The sequence below is a fragment of the Pinus tabuliformis genome, chromosome 2_2 (assembly GCF_031772625.1).
Source record: "Pinus tabuliformis cultivar Carrire ecotype Pingquan chromosome 2_2, CPIR1, whole genome shotgun sequence".
In the NCBI taxonomy this organism is placed as follows: domain Eukaryota; kingdom Viridiplantae; phylum Streptophyta; class Pinopsida; order Pinales; family Pinaceae; genus Pinus; species Pinus tabuliformis.
Genome location: NC_142300.1, coordinates 1,140,769,026 through 1,140,792,623, shown reverse-complemented (window position 1 = coordinate 1,140,792,623; position 23,598 = coordinate 1,140,769,026). Strand labels below are relative to the sequence as shown.

General features: G+C 36.9%; 1 pseudogene; it reads right to left on the bottom strand.

The window, feature by feature from the left end:
* Positions 1-315: 315 nt before the first annotated feature.
* Positions 316-10,198, bottom strand: LOC149197417 (putative beta-D-xylosidase 5; annotated as a pseudogene).
* Between the last annotated feature and the right edge of the window lie 13,400 nt (positions 10,199-23,598).

The following is a 23,598-nucleotide window of genomic DNA, read 5'->3' as shown; positions in this document are numbered from 1 at the left end:
GATGATTAATAGGGATGTTAGGAGTAAAAGTTTGGATGATTAATATAAATAAAACTTTTGATGATTAATAGGGATGTTATGAGCATTTACTAACCATTTAATAAAGCAACAATAATACAACCCAAAATTAAAAACATCCCCATTAAAGAGCAAAATTTTATAACTAGCCAGCACAGATGTGATTGTAATATTATATTAATGACATGCTCTGCGTTTAAACAACAAAACATAATAAAAGAGAAGATGGTTTCTGGATTTCCAGAAAATTGATAACGGTAGCCTGCATGCGTTCTACTATACTGAACTAAGCTAAATTTAGAGATACCAGTAGGGGAATTGAAATTGAGGGTTTATTCCCGAATTGGAGGGTTTATTCCCTACCAGCAATGTGTGGGAGCCCGCTGGCAGTACCCGATACGCTGTATTGTCGACTAAGCCCAAACTCTCACAAGCATTAACTTCTATTGAAACAATTTCACTGCTGTGACCCTTCGCGAACACTCTCCTGAATGCAATCAACCGCTTTTATGGAGCTCCGGTAAGGCCTGTAGGAGGAACGGAGTATACCAGAACAACATCACTACCATCTCTCTTACCTTCGTTCTTCACTTCAATACCTATTTTGATATTCAATCCCCGACATGTTTCTGTCGAATCCTCCAAGCGAATCGACTCGCAAGGAAATGCAAATGGATCCACAGGTTGAAATAGAGAGAAGCATTTCTGATTCTTAGCCAAGGGAACTCTCAGTATCGCTTGGGGGGATTGAGACTTTATCTGATATGTAAAATTGGTGTAACTCAGTCCATAGCCGAAGGGATACACTGTGTTGCCCTTGTAAAATCTGTATGTTCTTCCTGGGTACCCACTTGAATTGGCTCGCATGTGCATATCTGCCATGCTAACCTGTTCCACATATTGCTCCGGATACCAAGTCATGGGAAGGCGACCACCTGCATTTATTGAAATCATTTACATCATGAAGGCTTTAGGTTTATAGAGCGCTGAGATAAGTCGTGATGTGATGTCCGAGATAAGTTGATTTTACTGCATTGTTGGATATTTTTCAATGGGAAAATACCAAAAACCATTCAGGCAAATACCACAGAGCCAATGCTCTGTTTCATTTCTTCCAGGACCTTTGCACAGCGAAGCTAATAAAACCAAATGACTCACAACAGTCCATTACACAGCATAAAAACATTTCTATTGCTTAAAATATGAAGCCTCATACAAACATTCATCCTCTTTGCTGAGAGGAATTCACCAAAAACAATATTAAACAAAAACTCTGTTTTCACCCTGAGAAATTATTGAGCTGGGTTTACTGCTGTAAATCCCCTTTTACATTCACTGCAGTGAAAAACACTTTACTGCTGTAAAATAAAATTTACATATGCATACAAATGCGCTCCACCATTTTCCTTATACACTTCTGTACAAAACCACACATGGTTTTTGCTATTTCTCTGTTTTGCAATACATCACAAAAACATTACAACTCTGTTCTTCCTATATTTTCTCGCACTGCTGTGCATACATCCTCTGGTTCTTCTTTTTCTTTTACCGCACCATCATCATTTTTCACTGCTGTGAATACACACCTCATTCATATCTCGCACTGCTGCGCGTTAACAAAAATTTGCTCCACCGAGCGCAGCCACAACATAATACAATTACATAAAAATTGTGCGCAGGCACAATACACCTCTCCCAAAAGAAACACGCACAACACTATATGCTCCCGCAGCCACTCTACACTAAAAACTACAACACACATAGCCATATATGAAAACATAATAAAAAAAACTAACGTGGCCCATTTAAAATGGCCTACACCTAAACTTACGTAAATGCATATATAAAAAATATAAATGGGACGTATGCCCATAACCATTTAAAACAGGCCTCCACCAAACAATACGAACAGCATTAAAAGCCATGACTTTTCTTACACGGCGGTCAAACCATAGTCTTCCACTCCACGCAAAATTAAATTGACTTGACGCGGACGGGCTGCAACTTCGGAGATCGACGGTGGAGAACACACAACCAGATCGGACGATGGAGAGGATATCGGAAGGCACTTAACTGCTGAGCTTTACCTCCCGATGGGTCAAAGTTGCCTACGTCAGGCGAGAGCCACGTGCCTGCACCAAAACGCATCGGAGCTCAACAATACGGAAACCACTTTTCATGGATGGCGGTGCGATATGATTCTGGGCAGTTTTGTGGTTTTGCAGGCGGTTTTGGTTGATAGCGTACGGCAGCGTTGAAATTAGATTTCAACACTCCCCTTTAATTTCAACTGTTGGGCTTTCAATCTTACCCAAGCACTTCCTCTCATAGAGGGATTCACTAACTGCTGTTACAAGAATATCTTCCTCACATAGAGGGGTTCACCAATCTTCCTCGCATAGAGGGATTCACCAACTGCTTCTGCTGCAGTTCATAAACAAACAAAGTTGTCTTCCTCTTAATAGAGGGATTCACCTGAAACTGTGCTTAAGAGCACCTTCCTCATGACAGAGGGATTCACCAAACTATGCTAGAGAGCATCTTCCTCTGAACAGAGGGATTCACCAATGACTATGCTGAAAAGCATCATCCTCTTGATAGAGGGATTCACTAATGACAATGTGCTGAAAAGCATCATCCTCTTGATAGAGGGATTCACTAATGACAATGTGCTGAAAAGCACCTTCCTCTTTAATAGAGGGTTTCACCAAATGACTACTTCAAATGCAGTTCCAAAACAAACAATCATTGCACTGCTGTGTGTGCAAACTCATTACAATGTTCTCCTATGCTGATGCATATTCTCTGCTGCACTGTTGTGTCATCTTCTTTACTGTGTCTATCCCACACTGCTGTGTCTACACTTGCACTGCTTCTGCACTTTTCAAAGACAAAATACTCTGTCTTTCTTGGAACAATTACACTGTCCCAATTTACAAATTTACACAGCTGTGTGTAAACATTTCTTACACTCACTGCTGTTGCATATATTGCATTTTAATTCAATGAACAACAAATTCATTACATTTACCTTTACTGCTGTAAGGAAAATTTCTTTTGCATGTGCTGCTGTTCAAAACTTCTTGCTGCTGCATTTTTCACATTTGCATTGCTGTGTGCTTCTCCTTCTTGCCATCGTGCTGCTGTCCATAACCTCTTGCTGCTGCATTGCCTCTGCAATTTGCACTGTCGTTGCCTTTTGTTTCATCATACTGCTGTGTGCCCATGCTCTTGGCACTTCATTCTCCACACAACAAAAAAATAACACGGGATGTTACTTTTTACACCCTTGCTTCACACAATCTTAGTCTTCATTTTTTTTACACAATGCACTACTGTGCAATTCCTTTGGCTTTCTGCTGCCACACACATTCTTATACATCCAGTGTGCATTAAAAATCTGTTGTCCTTGTTTTTCTTTATGCATTTCTTTGCATGCTGCATTGCATAAAAAAAATTACATTTTTTTTACTGCTGTGTACTGTACTCACTCATTCTGCTGTGAGTATATTCTCTCACATTACATAGAAGGAAACTACCTTCCATTGCTATGCATTTCAATGCATGTGCACCACACAAAAAAAATTTCAAACTGCTGTTCATTCTAATCCATGTGCTCCACAAAAAAAATTCCAAACTGCTGTTTTGTATTTTGTCTTCCCACTGCTGTGAGGGTTTCATTGCCTTGCATACTGCTGCTCTTTACATTTGAGCGCTGCCATCTTTTCTTCTTTATGCATTTCTGTGCATATTGCATAAACACAAAGCAAAAACATTGCTGATTTCATCACTGCTGCATATTTCCTTCTAGAGGGATTAACAAAGATTTCATTTGCAACCGCTGCGATGCAATACATCCTCCATCAACAAATGACTGTTAATACAGTTAAGCAAACAACAATTACAAGCTCCCCTTTAATGTATGCTTGTCTTCTTTTGGCAGACTCTTCTCAAAACAAATTTAGATCCACTGGGGAGTTCAAGGGGTTTTCAGATTGCCTTTCCTTCCTTCTCCATACTTGTGTAACTTTCTTCTTTTGCATGGGTCTAGCTTGTGTAAGAGCCCATGTCAAGTTACAGTCTCGTGCCATATGCCCAATGTTATGACACTTGAGACATTCAACTTTATTCATGAATAAGAATTCATGATTTCTTCTTGTGAAATTATTCCTTGGAGATTGTCGGGGACCACAACATCTATCTCCATGAAATGCTCTACAGTCTTTTGCCATATGACCAAAGTTTGAGCAAGCATAACAATAACCATAAAATGAACTTTGGTACCTGGGAGATGGAGGTTTTCTTGATGCACTCCTGAAGCCTTGCTGCCTTGAGATCCTTTGATGATCACCATTGCCTCTTACCTCTTTAACATCAGCTACATTTCTTCTTGGAGCTGGTTTTCTTCTTGGAACAGGATCTCTTCTATTGCAGCCTTCATTTTTCTCCTTGCCTTTGCTGGAACTAGGAGCATCACCATCTCTTTCTGGCTTCTTCACATCTCCTTTGCTTAAACCATCCTCATCCTTGTTTGAGGGTTCACCTACATACCCAAGTCCTGATTTATCAGATGGAGATCTGTGATAGCTGAGCATGTCATCCAAAGCTTGAGAGCTCTTCATGATCTTGTTCATCCCTTCAACCTTCTTCCTGAGGAGGACAATCTCTTCTTCTAACTTTTCACATTCATTATTTTTCTTTGCTAGTTGTCCCTCAGTTTCTTCCTTGCTACGAGTAGCTTCAGCTGCTACTATTTTGAAGGAGATAATATCTGTCTTCATTTTGGAGATTTCTGCTTGACTGCTCTCCATTTTCTTTTCAGCTTCTTGTGCCTGCTTCTTGGCTTCTTGTAGTTCGGACTTAAGGGAGGAGACCTCTACCTTGTACTGTCCAATCTCTTCCACAAGCTTATTCACTTTCTTGTGTCTTTGTTCAAGTTGACTTGTCAAGGCATCTGCTTGCTTCTTTGCACTATTCAGCTGATTTGTCATGGAGATGACTTCCTCATGGTGTTTCCTCTTGCATTGGTCAAGCTCCTTCTTGAGCTTGGCAAGCTCTTCATCCCTTTCTCTTACTTGAACCTTGATGAGGTCAAGATTCTCATTCTCAGCTTCTATGATGGGTTCTTCTTGACTCATTGTCATGGTCAGTGCTCCCTTTGCATGAAGGTCATGCAGTCTGTCCCATATATCTTTTGCTGATGAGTATTTTCCAAGATTCTTCTTCACTGAATCAGGGAGACCATCTAAGATTAGTTTTGCTGCTTGTGCATCATACTCCATGGATTCTTTATCCTTCTGGCTATCATCAATCACTGACTCCCAGACTTCAATCCCCTCAGACATTAGGAAAGCCCTCATCATTATTTCCCATACATCAAAGTTTCCATCAAACTTTGGAACCTCAAATACAATGCTTTCAAATAGATTCCCTTCTAGTTTAGTAGAGGAGGGAGACACATTTTTAACAGCCCTGGAGGCTTTCTTCTTTGACCTTGCCATTCTTATCTAGGCTTTAAATACTTGACTGTGTTTTTTTAATCACTGACTGTTTATAACAGTAACACAAATGAAAGCTTGAGGAATACCTTAATCCTTTTCGCTGAGGCTTCACACTGCTGGAGAAGTTTGACTGCTGCTACAACACCTTCCTTCAGCTTCTTTGAGTCTTCAAAGAGCCTGGACTAGCTCCGATACCACTGTTGGATATTTTTCAATGGGAAAATACCAAAAACCATTCAAGCAAATACCACAGAGCCAATGCTCTGTTTCATTTCTTCCAGGACCTTTGCACAGCGAAGCTAATAAAACCAAATGACTCACAACAGTCCATTACACAGCATAAAAACATTTCTATTGCTTAAAATATGAAGCCTCATACAAACATTCATCCTCTTTGCTGAGAGGAATTCACCAAAAACAATATTAAACAAAAACTCTGTTTTCACCCTGAGAAATTACTGAGCTGGGTTTACTGCTGTAAATCCCCTTTTACATTCACTGCAGTGAAAAACACTTTACTACTGTAAAATAAAATTTACATATGCATACAAATGCGCTCCACCATTTTCCTTATACACTTCTGTACAAAACCACACATGGTTTTTGCTATTTCTCTGTTTTGCAATACATCACAAAAACATTACAACTCTGTTCTTCCTATATTTTCTCGCACTGTTGTGCATACATCCTCTGGTTCTTCTTTTTCTTTTACCGCACCATCATCATTTTTCACTGCTGTGAATACACACCTCATTCATATCTCGCACTGCTGTGCGTTAACAAAAATTTGCTCCACCGAGCGCAGCCACAACATAATACAATTACATAAAAATTGTGCGCAGGCACAATACACCTCTCCCAAAAGAAACACGCACAACACTATATGCTCCCGCAGCCACTCTACACTAAAAACTACTACACACATAGCCATATATGAAAACATAATAAAAAAAACTAACGTGGCCCATAACCATATTAAATGGCCTACACCTAAACTTACGTAAATGCATATATAAAAAATATAAATGGGACGTATGCCCATAACCATTTAAAACAGGCCTCCACCAAACAATACGAACAGCATTAAAAGCCATGACTTTTCTTACACGGCGGTCAAACCATAGTCTTCCACTCCACGCAAAATTAAATTGACTTGACGCGGACGGGCTGCAACTTCGGAGATCGACGGTGGAGAACACACAACCAGATCGGACGATGGAGAGGATATCGGAAGGCACTTAACTGCTGAGCTTTACCTCCCGATGGGTCAAAGTTGCCTACGTCAGGCGAGAGCCACGTGCCTGCACCAAAACGCATCGGAGCTCAACAATACGGAAACCACTTTTCATGGATGGCGGTGCGATATGATTCTGGGCAGTTTTGTGGTTTTGCAGGCGGTTTTGGTTGATAGCGTACGGCAGCGTTGAAATTAGATTTCAACATGCATAACGATAATTTAATTATAAACTTTTTTTTACATTAAACAACCATGTATGCCCATATACTTGGAGCTAAAATCCATCAATAAAAACCATCAATAACTTGTTTGAGTAGAACAACCCTGACATCCCGAAAAAGGGTTTTCAATGAGTGAAATTTTGCTGAACTGAGTTATGAGAAATACCTTATTCATTTTATTCTAGCTCACTGGCAGAACAACCCTGACATCCCGAAAAAGGGTTTTCAATGAGTGAAATTTTGCTGAACTGAGTTATGAGAAATACCTTATTCATTTTATTCTAGCTCACTGGCACAAGGGACTTGAAGTTATTCATCTTATTCATAGAATATTCCAGGATTTGAAAAAAAAAGTTTATGAATATTCCATAATTTGAAGAAAAAAAGTAAGTAAATTGTTTTGTTTGATCTCACTTTTATCTTTGAAAATCTAAACTATTCTCTTAATCTGCAATCTAATAAAAATAACCACATAAGAATAGAGTGAATGGTTTCAAATTGCAGCTTACTAAAATATTTCAAAATTCAAAGAACAAAATCTAAGAGTAAAAGCTAATTCCATTATTTGACCTAGCTCCGGTGCAATTTTGATATTTTCTAATAATCTGCAATCCAAATAAAAAGGGCCACAAAAGGTAGCGTGAACAGTTACTTGTATTAAAAAATAAAACTGAAAAATCTGTGTTGCTGGGTGTGTTTTTTTACATTTACTCGTCATAATGATTGTCAGTGTTTTTGGAATTTTTAAGTGTGTAGATTTTCAATTGTCTAATATTTCGGGTTGACCAGTGAAGCAAATGTTGATAAATTGAAAAATAAGACCCTGAAGAATTATATAGATAAAACAGGTATCCTGTAGTGTTCAAAATCACGTGATTGGTTGATAAATGTGTTGCACCTTGTACCTGGATTATATGTTCCAAATATGACCTGAGCTATGGCATCTCCTCCCCCTTGACCAGGATATCCAGCCCACAGAATCCCTGAAATTTTGTCTAAATTTTTGGCAAAACTGACATCGACTCCACCTCCGGACATGATAACCAGTATGACTGGTCCTTTGGAAGCATTGGCCACCGAAGTTACAAGTTCCGTCTGATTCCCAGGTAACAGTAGACTCTCTCTATCAAGTCCTTCTGCCTCGTGCTTTACATCTAACCCCACAACCAGAATAGTTGCATCAGCTTCTTTGGCTGCCTTCACTGCCGGACTTATCAGGCGTGTGTTGTTACATGCCACGTCGAGGCATCCAGGTCGATATACAACTTTAGTATATTTACCCAACCCTTGTGCAGGTGGGGTGTAGATACAAGGAACCCCTGCAATTCAAGTGCCAGACCATACCATACTATTAATTTTAATAATGTTCACTTTCAGTACTTCATAAGTCTAGGGTAATTGAAATGTGAAAAAAACAACTAAAACGTACCCGCATAGAGGCCTATCATGGACTTGGTGGCATCGGCATGGGGTCCAACCACGGCCAATATTTTGATATGATTAGTTGATAATGGTAAGGCTCCATTATTTTTAAGAAGAACTATACCTTGCCTGGCTGCTTCAACAGCCAACTCTTGATTTTGAGCAGTGCAGATGTCCTTGGGCCCCAGATTGGCATAATGCTCATCTACCTCAAAGAAACCTACTCTCATCAGAACCATATACAAGTTTATCAAAGCTTTATCCAAATCCGATTCCTTGACCTTTCCATGCAGAACTGCAGATTCTAGATAATCCAGATAGAACGATCCACAGTCCAAGTCCAATCCTGAATCAAAGGAGAAAAACCATGCAATGAAGTGAATTTTTTAAAATTGCTGTGAGACACTAAAATAAAACATTGCAACATTGTCTAAATGTCTAGACCAACCTGCTCTCAAAGCAGATGCTACAGCGTCTTCTCGTGTTTTTGTGTAGTTCTGGTTAGCATATAGTACTTTAACAGAGTCACAGTCAGACAGAATGTACCTAAACAACATAAGTTAGAATCATGGCAATCGGTTAGTATCAGAGCTATGAATTGTTAAAGAACTCAATACTAATATCATTTTCTTACCCATTAAGTTTCCATTCCCCTCTGATGGTTTCCCCCAAAAGCTTCGGATCTGCGCAGGTGGGAATTCCCTGGACTTGATTGTAAGAACACATTACACTACTAGCATCCCCATCTTTAATGCATGCCTCAAAAGGAGGTTGGAAAGTATCCATCATGTCTTGTTGAGTGACCTGCATTCATTCCAGTTAGAATCAAAATCAATTCAAAATTAGTAAATCATTCATGTTCAAATTAAACAGGCGTTACACCATTTCGGGATGAAAGATGCTGTTTGAGGCCACGTGGTAATCTTTTTTGGGTGAAAGAAGTCGGTTGTGGTTGTTATGTGGTAATTAAATTTGTGTTGGGTGAAAGAAGTTGGTTGTTGTTGTTACGTGGTAATTAAATTTGTGTTGGGTTCAAAAGAGTTGGTTTGATTTTTTTAGTCCATGTGGTAATATTTTTGGGCTGAAATAAGTTGGTTATTGCTGTGTGGTAATTAGATTTGTATTGGGTTCAAAAAAGTTGGTGTGATTTTTTTAGGTGGAAAGAAGTAAGTTGCTGCTATGTGGTAATTAAATTAAATCTGTGTTGGTTTCAAAAGAGAGTGATTTTTTTAGCCATGTGTCAATTTTTTTGAGCAGAAAGAAAGTGGTTGTTGCTATGTGGCAATTAAAATAAAATTTGTGTTGGATAAGCTGGTTTTCTTTGAGTTTATGAAATTAATGTTTAAAGGATCAATATGAAAATTTGATTTTTATATAAATATAAAGTAATTTAATTTAAAAATAAATAAATAAATTATTGTAAATTTTAATATTTATTAAAAAACATGGATATAGAAATTAAAACATTGAAATTAAAATATTAAATCAAAAGTAGACAATTTTGTGAAATTAGAGCCCACCTCTGCATTAAAGTCAAGACGATTGATGTTCTTCCACAGGTCGAGATCATAAGCAGTGTAATGTTTGCAACAGGCACCAACTTTCAGTCTCCCTGACGAGGCATTTGGGTGATCTTGCAAACCCCTGACATAGTTCAGGGCATATCTGGCCACCACAAAAGGGTCCTCGCCCGGGACTTCTTGCGCACGACCCCATCTTGGATCTCTTAAAAGGTTGATGGTAGGGCTCCAATATGTTAATCCTGCCTACCCAACATTGTGCATGGCTCGTGCCTCAGTGGATACCACCTGCATTGAATGCCACCATAAAGGAATTTCATTTACCATTTCATAGATTTTAAAAATGGATGATAAAAGTATTAAGCTGAATAGTAATGGTTAATTTGATTCAGGGTAGATTATATATATACACACGTAAATTAATTTATAAAATAAATAAACTATAAATTTTTTACAAAATAATTTCAAGAAAGAATGTGATTTTTTATTATCCTGAAAATCAGACATTCAAATTCTACATATTACACCACTTAAATTCAAGTTTTTAAAATTCTTTACTTAATTTTGGTTAAAATTAAAATTAATTAAAAAAAATAGGGTAGAAAAACTCATTTAGCCCCCAAGTTAGACTTCAATTAAATAAGATAGGGTAGAAAAACTCATTCAGCCCACAAGTTAGACTTCAAATTTCTGAGATAATTCCTTGGCTAAGTCAATTGCTTCACCATATCTGTCTCATTCTAGACCTTCCCAAAATCCACAATCAAAATAACATTTTCAAAATCTACTATCACATTCATACTCTCAGATTCTAGAAATATTTCAAAATATACTCATTAAATCTCCAAAATTTTTCTTAATTTTTGCATCAATTTACACTCAGATTTCCTTAAACCTAAAATGCATAAACGTTGCATAAATGTATACCCATTCACAAACAATGAGCATTACCTCTCCAATTGTTCTCCACAGAGTTTCATTAAAAGCAGCAGCGGTTAAAATGACAAGAGGGAAGCTCGTTGCAGATGGTACAGGCCCTTCAAATTTGACACCGGGACTATTGGTAGCTAATCCATGCAATGCCTCCGACCCCCATAGGTATTTGGGAATTCCAAGCCTCTTTACTCCAGTAGCGCTGCTTCCCATCTGGCCAGGTTTCTCGACCAAAGTTAATCTACTCACTAAGTCTTTTGCACGCTCTAAAAATGGCAAAGATTTATCACAGTATGCCAAATCCTTGATATTCAATCCCAAGGCTTGAAACTTCAAAGGATCACACACATATTCAGGCCATCCATGTACAGCAATAATAATTAAGAACGCAGCCATATAATTCTGAGCCATTGTCAAAACTCAATGGGCAACCTCTGCAGAGATGAAAGAAATCATTCAAAACCAGAGATTTAAAACATGTTCAATGACGCAATTTAATCCAATAATCAATAACGCAAATATTTTCGGATAAACTTCAAATCAAACTGCATACGTCGAGAAAATGTGAAGTGTGAAACGTTCCCTACTGAGTGAATTAGGAATGTTACTATACTGAGTGTGAGAATGCAGCAAACTGCAGCTTAAAGCCTCTCCAATTTCGATTTGACCTCATTTTCAAATTTTTAAGAGGTTTGGTGGAGCTGGCCTCCGGATTCTTTTGCCATGCAATTCACGCTCACATTGAGGAGTCAGATATTCATGCGTCTGGTTTCGTCACTTTTGGGAGTCATTGTGTCTGGTCTCTTCACTTTTAGGTTTTTGATGTGTGCAATCTTGTCGTGGGATATAATGGTTATTAATGGTGTTGTCATTGAGGGTTAAGTATGTGGTACATCTATAGAGTTTTGATGACTATTATATGGAATACCTTAACAATATATACATCTACCAATTATATATATAATTTTGAATTTGGTTATGTATAAATTAATTTTAAATTCAGATATAATTATATATTTTTTATTTATAGTATAATTTTATAATTATATTGATATCTTTTTATAATTTTGATATTAAAAAAAATAAATAAATGATAAATTGATTTTTTTTAATAATATATTGTAATTAATATTTTGATGGCTCTGCTCAAGAGGCAGGCTGTGGGCTTGGAGCCATCCTATACCTTAATGAAAATCATTGCTTCAAGATCCAAATTAACTTAGGCAGGGGCACCAATAATTTTGCTGAACTTTGCACAGCAAAACACATTATACACTTTGCATTGCAAAAACAGTGCAGTCATCTACAACTTTTTGGAGATTCTGAAATTGCAATCACATTGCTATGCATTTTCATTGAGGCATATATTAGATGAAGCAAAACGATTGATTACTTCATTTGACTCTTTTGTATGTCAACACATTTACAGGGAACAAAATACAGGGGAAGATCAACTATCAAAAGAACCAGCGCATAGACAAGGAAATGACTGGTTGATACCGGAGGAGATCGATGGAACTTTCTACCAGCATTATCATAGACCTTTTGATGATCCTATAGACGATGGGCTATAGGGCCCACTCATATTACAATGTATATATTACTACTGTTTTTTGTCATGATTTACAACTCAATTTTTGGTAACACACAGTTTTATATTGTCACTCTTTGCGTAGAGCAGGACTTATTTTTGATCAACTTATATCAGTAACAACTAGCACAGTCTTAGTGGACTCCCTCGGTGGAGATATAACAGACTTTCTTCTCGATCAATAGTTTATGAACTAGTCAGGCATCTATGCCTCCATATGCATATGCACTTGGCATCTACAAAATATAATTTCTTTATATTAATAGAAATTACGACTTTTTTCTATGAGAAAAAAAAATAATATATTGTAATTAATCTAATATTATAATATAATTCATATATATATATATATATAGTTTAGATGAGTTTTAAGATGATTGTATGTTCAAGGGATATTTGAGTCACACTAATTTTTAATTTTTAACACGAATGGATTTTTTCCCATAAAATTTCGAACAAGTGAACTTTACACTATAGAATACCTTAACATGATACCTTGTCACCATTTGCTCTATCCCTCATAAATTGTAATATATATCTTATCACCATTTACTCTATCCCCATAAACTGTAATATATATATATATATTAATTAACTAAATTATTTAATATACTAAATCATAAAACAAAAAAATCACTAATATTATATAATTATATTCATATAGACAAAATATAAATTAATATAAAAGTATGTTAGAGGTATTCAATTCGAAAAAATCTTATAAATCGTTTACAAAAGGATCTAGTAAATGGTCTACTATTCTTTTCCATCTCTAAAAGATTAAATGGTTATTATTTATACATTAATGTTCTAATCATTATTTATATATTGATGTGCTTTGCTATAACTATGAGGAGAATTTTAATGTATTAAATATATATAAAATGATTATTTTAACTTGTGGAAGTATTTGGGTATTAATATATTGATGCAAGGTTTATTTAAAAAAAGTTGAAGTGGATGGATTTCGAGCACTCGCGATATAAAGAAAGGATCCAATGTTGTAGAGGCTTCCTGGTGAGGTCCATATTCCTTGGTTAAGATTTTTTTTTGAAGATGGCGGAGTTGTTATATTATTTCAAAAAAAATATGTGAGAGATTATGTTGGTGTGTGTTTTTATTGGTTATAAAAATAGTTGGTGGTTCTTATAGTGGAAGCTTCGGTGGTTAAAACATCAATTCTTGTAAGGTCAAGTTGTTTGATCAACTTTTAAACACATTCTGTATTCAGATCTCCACCTTAGCAACTAACGAATAGACGAAAGTAAAATATTCAACAGATGGTGGTTGGTCTATAGGATGGTTCATTATTTGATGACCCTTATAACAAAAGACTAACAAGTTACAAAGTTCATAATGATGGTTAGAGGCAGTTACATTTTAAATGGAGGTGAAAGAGCATTCTTTGCGGTGGATGTGGGTGCTCATGAAGGCCAATCAGAAAAAGATTTATTTATTGTTGTAATATGTGTTTTTAATGTTATCCATGTAAGCATTAAGGGAGGGTATTGGAAATAATGCTTCTATGTCATGTGTAATTGCCATTAGGAGTTACATGAGTCGATCTAGAAGTTGATGTCCCTTATGTCTGAGTTGTAGTTGTGTCATTTCCAAGTCATAGATCCACTTTCTTAGGATCTAGATTTGTCAAGTCTGTGATCTATGTCCTATATATTTGTAATTGTTGTGATGAATAAAGACGAAGTGATTTGTGTGTCATAATATGCTCTCTCTATTTTTCTAATATAAAATAAAACAAAACAAAAAACATAAAAGTAATCGCATCAAGAGGTGCTCTATCACCCAGTATGGTAGAGATGTAATGGAATGTGTTGTAAACATTTTGACTCAGTAAAAATAAAATAAAAATAAAAATAATCCAATGTTAAAATAAAAATAATAAAAATTATTGTTGTTTTTTGAGCTAGAGATTTATGAGAACCCATGGTATTGACCCATGGTATTCATGTGAAATATAATATTTTTAAAGAGAAAAATTTAAACAAGCCTAGATACATCTTAATCAAGTCTCTTGAGATACAACCCTCTTTTAGAGTGAAAAGATATTTGATTTGTCAAGTAAGTCTAGGCCTGAGTGGTTAAGAAAAACATTAACTCCCTCTCCACCCGAGTTTATGATGAGTCTAGAGGAATAGGCCTCCAAGGAAGTTACTCTATCCATGGGTTGGTATACAATAACCTTTAGAATTATATTTAATTTCTTTTATTTTAACCATAATATTTAATTGTTTTACACATCCCATAAAATAAAATAAAATAACTCATTTATTTTAATGTCTAAACTGAAATTAATATCCTCTATAAGTAAACTATTCTACTAAAATATAAATACGAAACAACCTAACACATGAATACATATCAAATGAATCATTCTAATGAAGTCACTAGGGTAGGATATTTGGAGTTGGATCCTAGGGAACTGTGTGTTTATCCTCCCACTAAAAATGTCTTTCCAGGTGAGATATTTGGGAATCCAAATGCCAGGTGAGATATTTGGGAATCCAAATGCTCCAAACAATAGCGTTGATTCCACTCAACACACTTGATGTCCTTCAGAGTTGTAAATATGTTGTATTGTTCGGCCTATCTTTCTTTCAACACTTGCCCTAGGATGGTTTTCAACTGGAAATGCGAAGACATAGATTTGAGGTTTGGCTTCGACTTCTCCTTGTATTATTAAGGTTAGGAACCCATTAAACAACCTCATCAATGATATCATAATAAGAAAATGCTTGTTTGTTAAATAAGGATTCCAAGTTGATGCAGACAATGCTGCAATTTTTCACACTATTCTTGGACTTGTAAATCTAGCCATAGGTTACACAAAAATAATAAAAGATTATACCAAAAAATTTGCACATAAACTCTGAAAATAATTCATTAATAAAATATTTACATAATTATTTTAATCCCTTACTCTCACACTTCTACCTCCCATGCCTCATGGGCTCCTCTTAATTTATACAAATGGACTAGAGTCCAAGTAGGTTCTAGATCCCTTAACAAACTCCAACAATATCTCTCTTGATCTCTAAACTCTCTCATCCAAATCTTAAAAATCCTTTAATTCCACTTTTAACTCAACTAATCATCTATTCTAGGATCCCCTAATCCCTAAGATCTCTATGAGATCTTTACAAGTGTATCATCACTCATATTCTCTCATAATTGAGAATAATATGTACAATTAAAACATCACACACATATTTTTCACTCAATTATTAAAATATACAACTAAATTGAAAACATTACGCCCCCTAAGTCAACCAAATATATAATGGTTTTCTGAAGCAGGATGCTCCTGCACCACAGGTGACAAATTTTAGAGAAAATTTATGACGGAGTAGCCAAGTTGTGTATTGTTCCAGCCTCTTTTGCTTGAGGCTGGGATTGTGGTGTACCTTGAGGGTCGCGACCACCACTTTCCCGTCTGGTTGCGCATGCACTATCTAGGCATGATCACTAGGAAGGAATAAAACTAGAAACCAGGTAATAAGCATTGAACTTTGCTGAGGAAGAAGTCTAGGCAAGTACAAGGTGTTGAGAAACTAAACCAAGAGGGGGCATCCCAAATAGGCAAGCACAACAGAAGAAAAACCAAGAGACAACAAAAAAAAGAGGTGGCCAATAAGTAAGGTGTAAAGACAACCACTATGATATGCCCTCTAGAAAAATTGACCGGAAATCGCCAATGAAAAATGACTTCAAACAAAAAATTGACCAGAAACCACCAATACAAAATGACTCTAATCACAAACTACAAACCATGTAAAAATCTCTAGAGAGGTGAGAATCCAATTTAGAATGCACAAATTTTACCACTATTAAAGTCATTGGAGTTGCGAGCTACTCCAGTTACAATCGAATAGCCAGCGCCACAATATCCAATCGCAAAATGAAAACCAAGTCTAGAGAGGGCCATGGGTGCACATAAATTATGTAGTTAGAGGTGAATCCTTGCCCTGTGGAGGGTCTTCTAGATGCAGCGTTCCAGATTAACCATGTCCAAGTACCATGAGTCACTGTAATCCCTCTAATAGAGGGACTATCTCAAACCCATGAAGACAGCCAGTATCTAAATCATGTGATTCAATCCTCATCATGTAGAGGGTCTTCTAGATGCAACGTTCTAGATTAACCATGCCAAAGTACCATGAGTCACTGTAATCCCTATAATAAAGGGACTATCTCAAACCCAAAAATGAAGATAGCAAGAATCTAAAGCATGTGATTCAATGGGAGAAGTTCCACAGGAATATCTTCATCACCATGTGCAAACCTCCCCATGCCACTAGGTCTAGAAAATCCCAGGGAACTATGTGTTTATCCTCGCACTGAAAATGTCTTTCCATGTGAGATATTCGAGAATCCAAACGCTCCAAACAATAGCGTTGATTCCACTCAACACACTTGATGTCCTTCAGAGTTGCAAATATGTTGTATTTGTTCACCCTATCTTTCTTTCAACACTCGCCCTACGCTGGTTTTCAACTGGAAATGCAATGACATAGAGTTGAGGTATTGATTTTGACTTCTCCTTGTATTATTAGGGTTAGGAACCCATTAAACAACCTCATCAATGACATCATAATAAGAAAATTCTTGTTTTTCAGGAGCAAATAAGGATTCCAGGTGACGAATTTTAGAGTAAATTTCTGATGGAGTAGCCAAGTAGTATATTGTTGCAGCCTCTTTTGCTTGAGCCTGGGCTTGTGGTGTACCTTGAGGGTCACAACCACCGCTTTCCTGTCTAGTTGCACATGCACTATCTGGGCATGATCACTAGAAAGGAATAAAACTAGAAACCAGGTAATAAGCATTGAACTTTCTGAGGAAGAAATTAGCGCAAGTACAATGTGTTGATAAACTAAACCAAGAGGGGGCATCCCAAATAAACAAGCGTAATAGAAGAAAAACCAAGAGACAACAAAAAAAATAGGGTCCAATAAGTAAGGTGTAAAGACAACCACTATGTTATGCCCTCTAGAAAAAATGACCGGAAATCGCCAATGCAAAATGACTTCAGGCACAAAAGTGACCAGAAACCACCAGTACAAAATGACTCCAATCATGAACTAAAAACCATGTAAAAATCCCTAGAGAGTTGAGAATGCAAGTTAGAACGCACAAATTTTACCACTATTAAATTCGTCGGAGTTGCGAGCTACTCCAATTACAATCGAATAGCCATCGCCACAGTATCCAATGTCAAAATGAAAACCAGGTCTAGGAGGGTCATGGGTGCACATAAATTATGTAGCTAGAGGCGAATCCACGCCCTGTGGAGGGTCTTCTAGATGCAACATTCTAGATTAACCATGCCCAAGTACCATGAGTCACTGTAATCCCTCTAATAGAAGGACTATCTCAAACCCAAAAGTGAAGATAGCCAGAACCTAAAGCATGTGATTCAATCCTCGTTGTGTAGAGTGTCTTCTAGATGCAACGTTCCACATTAACCATGCACAAATACCATGAGTCACTGTAATCCCTCTGATAGAGGGACTATCTCAAACCCAAAAATGAAGACAACGAGAATCTAAAGCATGCAATTCAACGGGAGAAGTTCCATAGGAATGTCTTCATCACCATGTGCAAACCTCCCCATGCCACTAGGTCTGGAAAATCCCACCTGCAATGGGGATATGCTAGGCAAGGCCATATACACAAAAGCAAACCACACTATCAAGCGACCGAGAATGAAAATGGAAGATGGCATTTCATATGATGGTTCTCACAAAACATCACACGATTTTACATGTAGCCACCCTTCTTAAATAAATTTTGAGATAAAGTGTCAAGATTGCTAATTTTGAAAAGTTTAAAATTATAAACCATTTATTTATATTTTATAAAAATATAATTTTTAATAATCATTTTTATTATTAAAATTTATATAATATAAATAAAAAATCAAATTATTTTATCGTTTAATGACCCATTAAATAGAATTACACCTCATTTTACTAAAAATATATAATTTGAAAATCTTCCCCTAACATCGTTTATTCGCATTTTTATGCATTCAAATAAAAAATATATTTCCGTGATTTTTTTTTTTTTAAATATATAAAAAATTTAACGATCAAAATGAATTTATTTTAAATTCAATTTGTAATACCTAAAGACCTACATCATCTCATCGGAGTGTTTTTTTTGCTAAATGATACCGTTTTAATAGGCCATCGTTTCATTCTATATAACAGTTTGATAATGATTTTGCACTAGCGTTGACGATTGAAATATCTGTAGCAGATAGTATAGTGCTGAATAAAACATTATCGCATCAGAGCGTAACACTATTTTGCAAATTGAAAAATAATTTCGTTCCTAAGTGCTTCGACAACTCTACTCGGTCAAATAAAGACAGGTCCACGGGTGGAATTTGGTTGGAAGGTTTTGCCTGTCAAATACAGTAAATTGTGAAGAGGTCTTTGATCCTTCCTTGAAATTGTGGATACAGTTAGATTGTGGAGATGAGTAGGAAAAGTGTGAAAAGCATTTGTTTTGAAATTCCATGAATATACATAAATCCATTATGTATCATAATAATTGTGATTTGGAAAATATTATCTATATCAAGAAGAATTTATTTGAATAGAGGCCAAAGTGATGGGTCAAGCCATAAAATATTTAGGTTTCCAAATTAAAGTTTACAATTACAAAATTGCTGACTGGATTTGGCTTTTTGATAGATTCTTCAAAAAAATCTTTGGGTGGGAATTCAGAAACCTTTCCCTCGGTGGGCGCATTAAGATAAAATGTGAACAGAATTGAAAAGAAAGAGATGTAGGTCTCAGGTGTGCCTGCACCTGGGGACTACACTCACAAAACTTGAGAGATCACTCTCGTCCACTCTATTCACCAATCAATCCAAGATTACATCATTAAATACAATACTAGGAAATAGGAAGTTGCACCCAAATCCCATAACTATAGGAATTAATCCTAAACTAGGGAGAAAGTTACAACAACGTAACTATTTTCTCCATTAATATCAAAATAATATTAATTATTCTCAACTCCCCCCGTTAATGGAGAAAGGATTCTCCTGGACTCCTAGCATCTTTCTAAACAATTCAAATTTCACTCGTGCAAGAAGCTTTGTAAAGATATCAGCCACATTGTCACAAGTTTTACAATATTCAACAACAATTTCTTTTGACTTTATTTTCTCTCTAACAAAATGGAACTGAGTGTTTATATGTTTGGTGTTTTTGTGAAACACTGGATTGTATGTTAATTTGATGGTGCTCTGGTTGTCGCTTTTGATAGAAGTGGGTTGCTTCTGTTTTTTTCATGCATCTTTGAGAAGTCTCCTCAACCAGATCGCTTCACATGTTGCTGCACACAATGCTTGATACTCAGCTTCACATGACGACAAAGCTACAGTACTCTGTTTCTTGCTGCTCCATGCTATGACCCCGGAACCTATGTTGAATGCATAACCTGTGATGGACCTCCGATCATCCAGGTTACCTGCCCAATCTGAGTCTGAAAAACCTGCTAGAGTAACATCAGATACATCAGTGTATAAAATACCAAAATGAATAGTACCACAAAGATACCTCAACACACTTTTTGCTGCTGTCCAGTGACCTTCACACGGTTTCGACATGAATTGGCTCAACACACTAACTGAGTATGCCAAGTCAGGTCTGGTTGTTGTAAGATATATCAGGCTACTAACCAGCTGTCTGTACATTGTGGCACCTACCTCCTTAGTGCCATCGTCACTGCTCAATTTCAGATTTTGCTACAAAGGTGTCGCTGCTGATCTACACCGATCCATCCCAAACTTTTCCAACAGATTTCTAGCATACTTCCCTTGGGTAAGAAAAGTTTGCCCAATATCTCTGAATACTTCTAATCCCAGACAATAGTTAAGGCTTCCGAGATTTTTCATTTCAAAGACTTGTGCCATGAACCTTTTGATTCCTCTGATTAAGTCATCTGCATTTCCTGTTAGAATCATATCATCCACATATAGAGAAATCAAAATAATCTGCCCCTGATCATTGTACTTGGTATACAAATTTGGGTCATTTAAGCTTCTATGGAAACCATGCTCTATAAAGAAAGAATCAACCTTTTCATACCAACACCTCGGAGCTTGCTTTAAACCATATAAAGCCTTTTTCAACCTACAAACAAGCTGTTCCTGCCCCTGCTTTACAAATCCTTCTCGCTGTACTAAGTAAATTTCTTCTTTTAAATCACCATTTAAAAATGCAGATTTAACATCTAGTTGGTGTAATTCCCAGTTACATTTAGTAGCTAAAGCAATAAGTAATCTGATTGTATTTAGCTTTGCTACAGGTGCAAAAGTATCATCAAAATCAATACCTTCCTGCTGTGAGTATCCTTTTGCAACCAACCTAGCTTTTAACTTATCTATACTTCCATCTGCATTAATTTTGGGTTTAAACAACCATTTACTTCCTATAGGTGTTTTGTTTTTAGGCAGCTCTACTAATTCCCAAGTATTATTTCTAAGAATTGATTCCATCTCCTCATTCATTGCAGCTCTCCATTCCTCAAATTGACTAGCTTCTTTATAATTAGAGGGCTCTATAATGTTCAAAAACTTTGACATCAACGCATAGTTTCTCAACTTCAATGGTAATTGAGTCTTCCTACCTGACCTCCTTGGTAGGGGACTTACCTCAAATTTGTTTCCCTCTGCCATAACTGGGCCTGCTTTTTCACCTTCTTGCTGTTCTTCTTCATTCTCTTCTTTCTCCTCCTATTCCTGCTCCCTTTCATCCTCGCTGCTTTCCTCCAACAGCAATGGAATGTGCCAATCATCTCCAACATCAGCTTTCCTTTCTTGTACCTGTTCATGAAAGACTACATCTCTACTTGCAAATGTCTTACGAGACTCAGGATTGAACAGTTTGTATGCTTTAAACTATGTACCATAACCAACAAGGATGCATTTCACTGCCTTAGGGTCTAGCTTCTTTCTATCAGCTTTCGGTACATGTGCAAATGCCTTTGACCCAAAGACTCTTAAGTGGTTTACTGCTGGTTTAAATCCATATAAGGCTTCAAAAGGGGTTTTGAAGCCAAGAAACCTAGTAGGACTTCTATTTTTCAAATATACAGCAGTATTTATCGCTTCTGCCCAAAAAATATTAGATAGACCTTTACCTTGCAGCATGCTCCTTGCGCACTCCACCAAGCTTCTGTTTTTACGCTCTGCAACACCGTTTTGCTGTGGTGTGTGCGGTACTGTATACTGTTGAACAATCCCATGAGATTTGCAGTATTTCATGAATTCCTTTAATTTGTATTCTCCTCCTTCATCAGATCGGAGAATTTTAATACTTTTTCCAAACTGTTTTTCCACCAGGGTTTTGAAATCTATAAAACATTGGAAAGTCTGACTTTTCTTGTTTAAAAAATAAACCCATGAATACCTAGTGCAGTCATCAGTAAATAACAAAAAATAGTATGCTCCTCCTAGTGACCTTGTCTACATGGGAACACATACATCAGTGTGCACTAGCTCTAAGATTTCTGTTTGCCTCCTCCTATGATGCATAGAGAACTGTTCTCTGTGCATCTTTCCTAAGGCACAACCATCACAGTTTAGCTGAATGTTTCGAAAGATGGGGAGACCTTCGACCATACCTTTCTTTTGTAACAACATGAGATCCTGCATATTCAGATGACTAAACCTCTGATGCCAGAGTTGTTCAGCTGTCGACTCTCCTGCAACCATGGCTTGCTTTGATATACTTTATGCATCCAGTCTGTATAGGCTTCCAACTCACATGCCTGTTGCAACAATTTCATTCCTACAATCCTTTATCACACAGTGAGTCTTGAAGAATTCGACATGCATATCTTGATCAGCCATCATGGATACAGATATCAGGTTTTTCTTTATTCCAGGTACATATAAAACATTTGAAAGGTGACTAATCTTTCCATTTGGTAACTTAACTGAAATCACCCCATGTCCTTTAATCTGATATCCATTATCATCCCCTAGATATATTTTTGATCCATTTATAATTTCTTCAAGACTGTCAAAAAATTCCTTATTACCTGTCATGTGAGAGGATGCTTTGGAATCGACATACCAGATGTCATCTTCATTTGATGCTGATAGGGAACAGTCGACTGTGAACAGTGGAAATTCATGACTGAAGTCTTCTTCTTCAACAAAATATCCTCTGTGTTTTGGACTTACCTGTCTCCTCCTTGCCTTATCAGCCTGCTTCTTATAATAACAATCTCTTTGTATATGACCCTTCTTTCCACAATAAAAGCATTTCTTTTCAGAATGATTTGCAAGCATACCTTTATGACAGTGATGTTTATGTGTTGTTCCTCCTTTCTGGACTGATTGTTGTTGTGACTACTTCCCTTTAGATAGTCGTCGTTTTGCCACCAGCGCAAGATCTTCACTTTGGGGGTTCAGATTCAGGTTCTACTGTCGCTCTTCCTCTTGCTGCAGGATCGCAGTGAGATCATCAAACGTGGGTGTTTTCTCCCTTGCCAAGACTCCAGTGATGAAGGTTTGGAAATCATCACGCATCCCATTCATTGTAATTGCAACAAGATCTTCATCAGCCACCGCCACTCCAATGGCCCCCAATCCGTCTTTAACATCCTTAATTCGCGCGACAAATGCAGTAGCAGACTCCCTTTCGTCCATCCTCATTGAAAATAGCTTGCTTTTTAGAGCCAAAACTCTGTTTGCATTCTAGGTCTCATACAGACTTTTGATTTTCGTCCAAATCTCTGCGAACGTTTTACAGTCTCTGATGTGTGCAATGACATTGTCTTTCACAGAAATCTTCAACAGGACTTTGGCCTTGTTTTCTCGTTTTTCCCAGTCTTCTTTCTGTGTGGTTACAGTCGGCTTCTGCTCATCGCCTGTCACTATAGTCCAAGCATTCGCACCTTCGAGCAGGGTCTGGATCTTAAACTTCCAATTCGTGAAGTTAGACCCGTTGAGTTTACCAGATTCGTTAAGGTAAGATTCCATCGTATTACTCATTGTGAATTTACTTAACAACAACAAAAAACAATACCTATCAGATGGATCTGTCACCTCTGCCACCGGTCTACAGTGTCTGGCATTCCCACTCCAATGAGCAAATTTGGCGTTTTCAACACA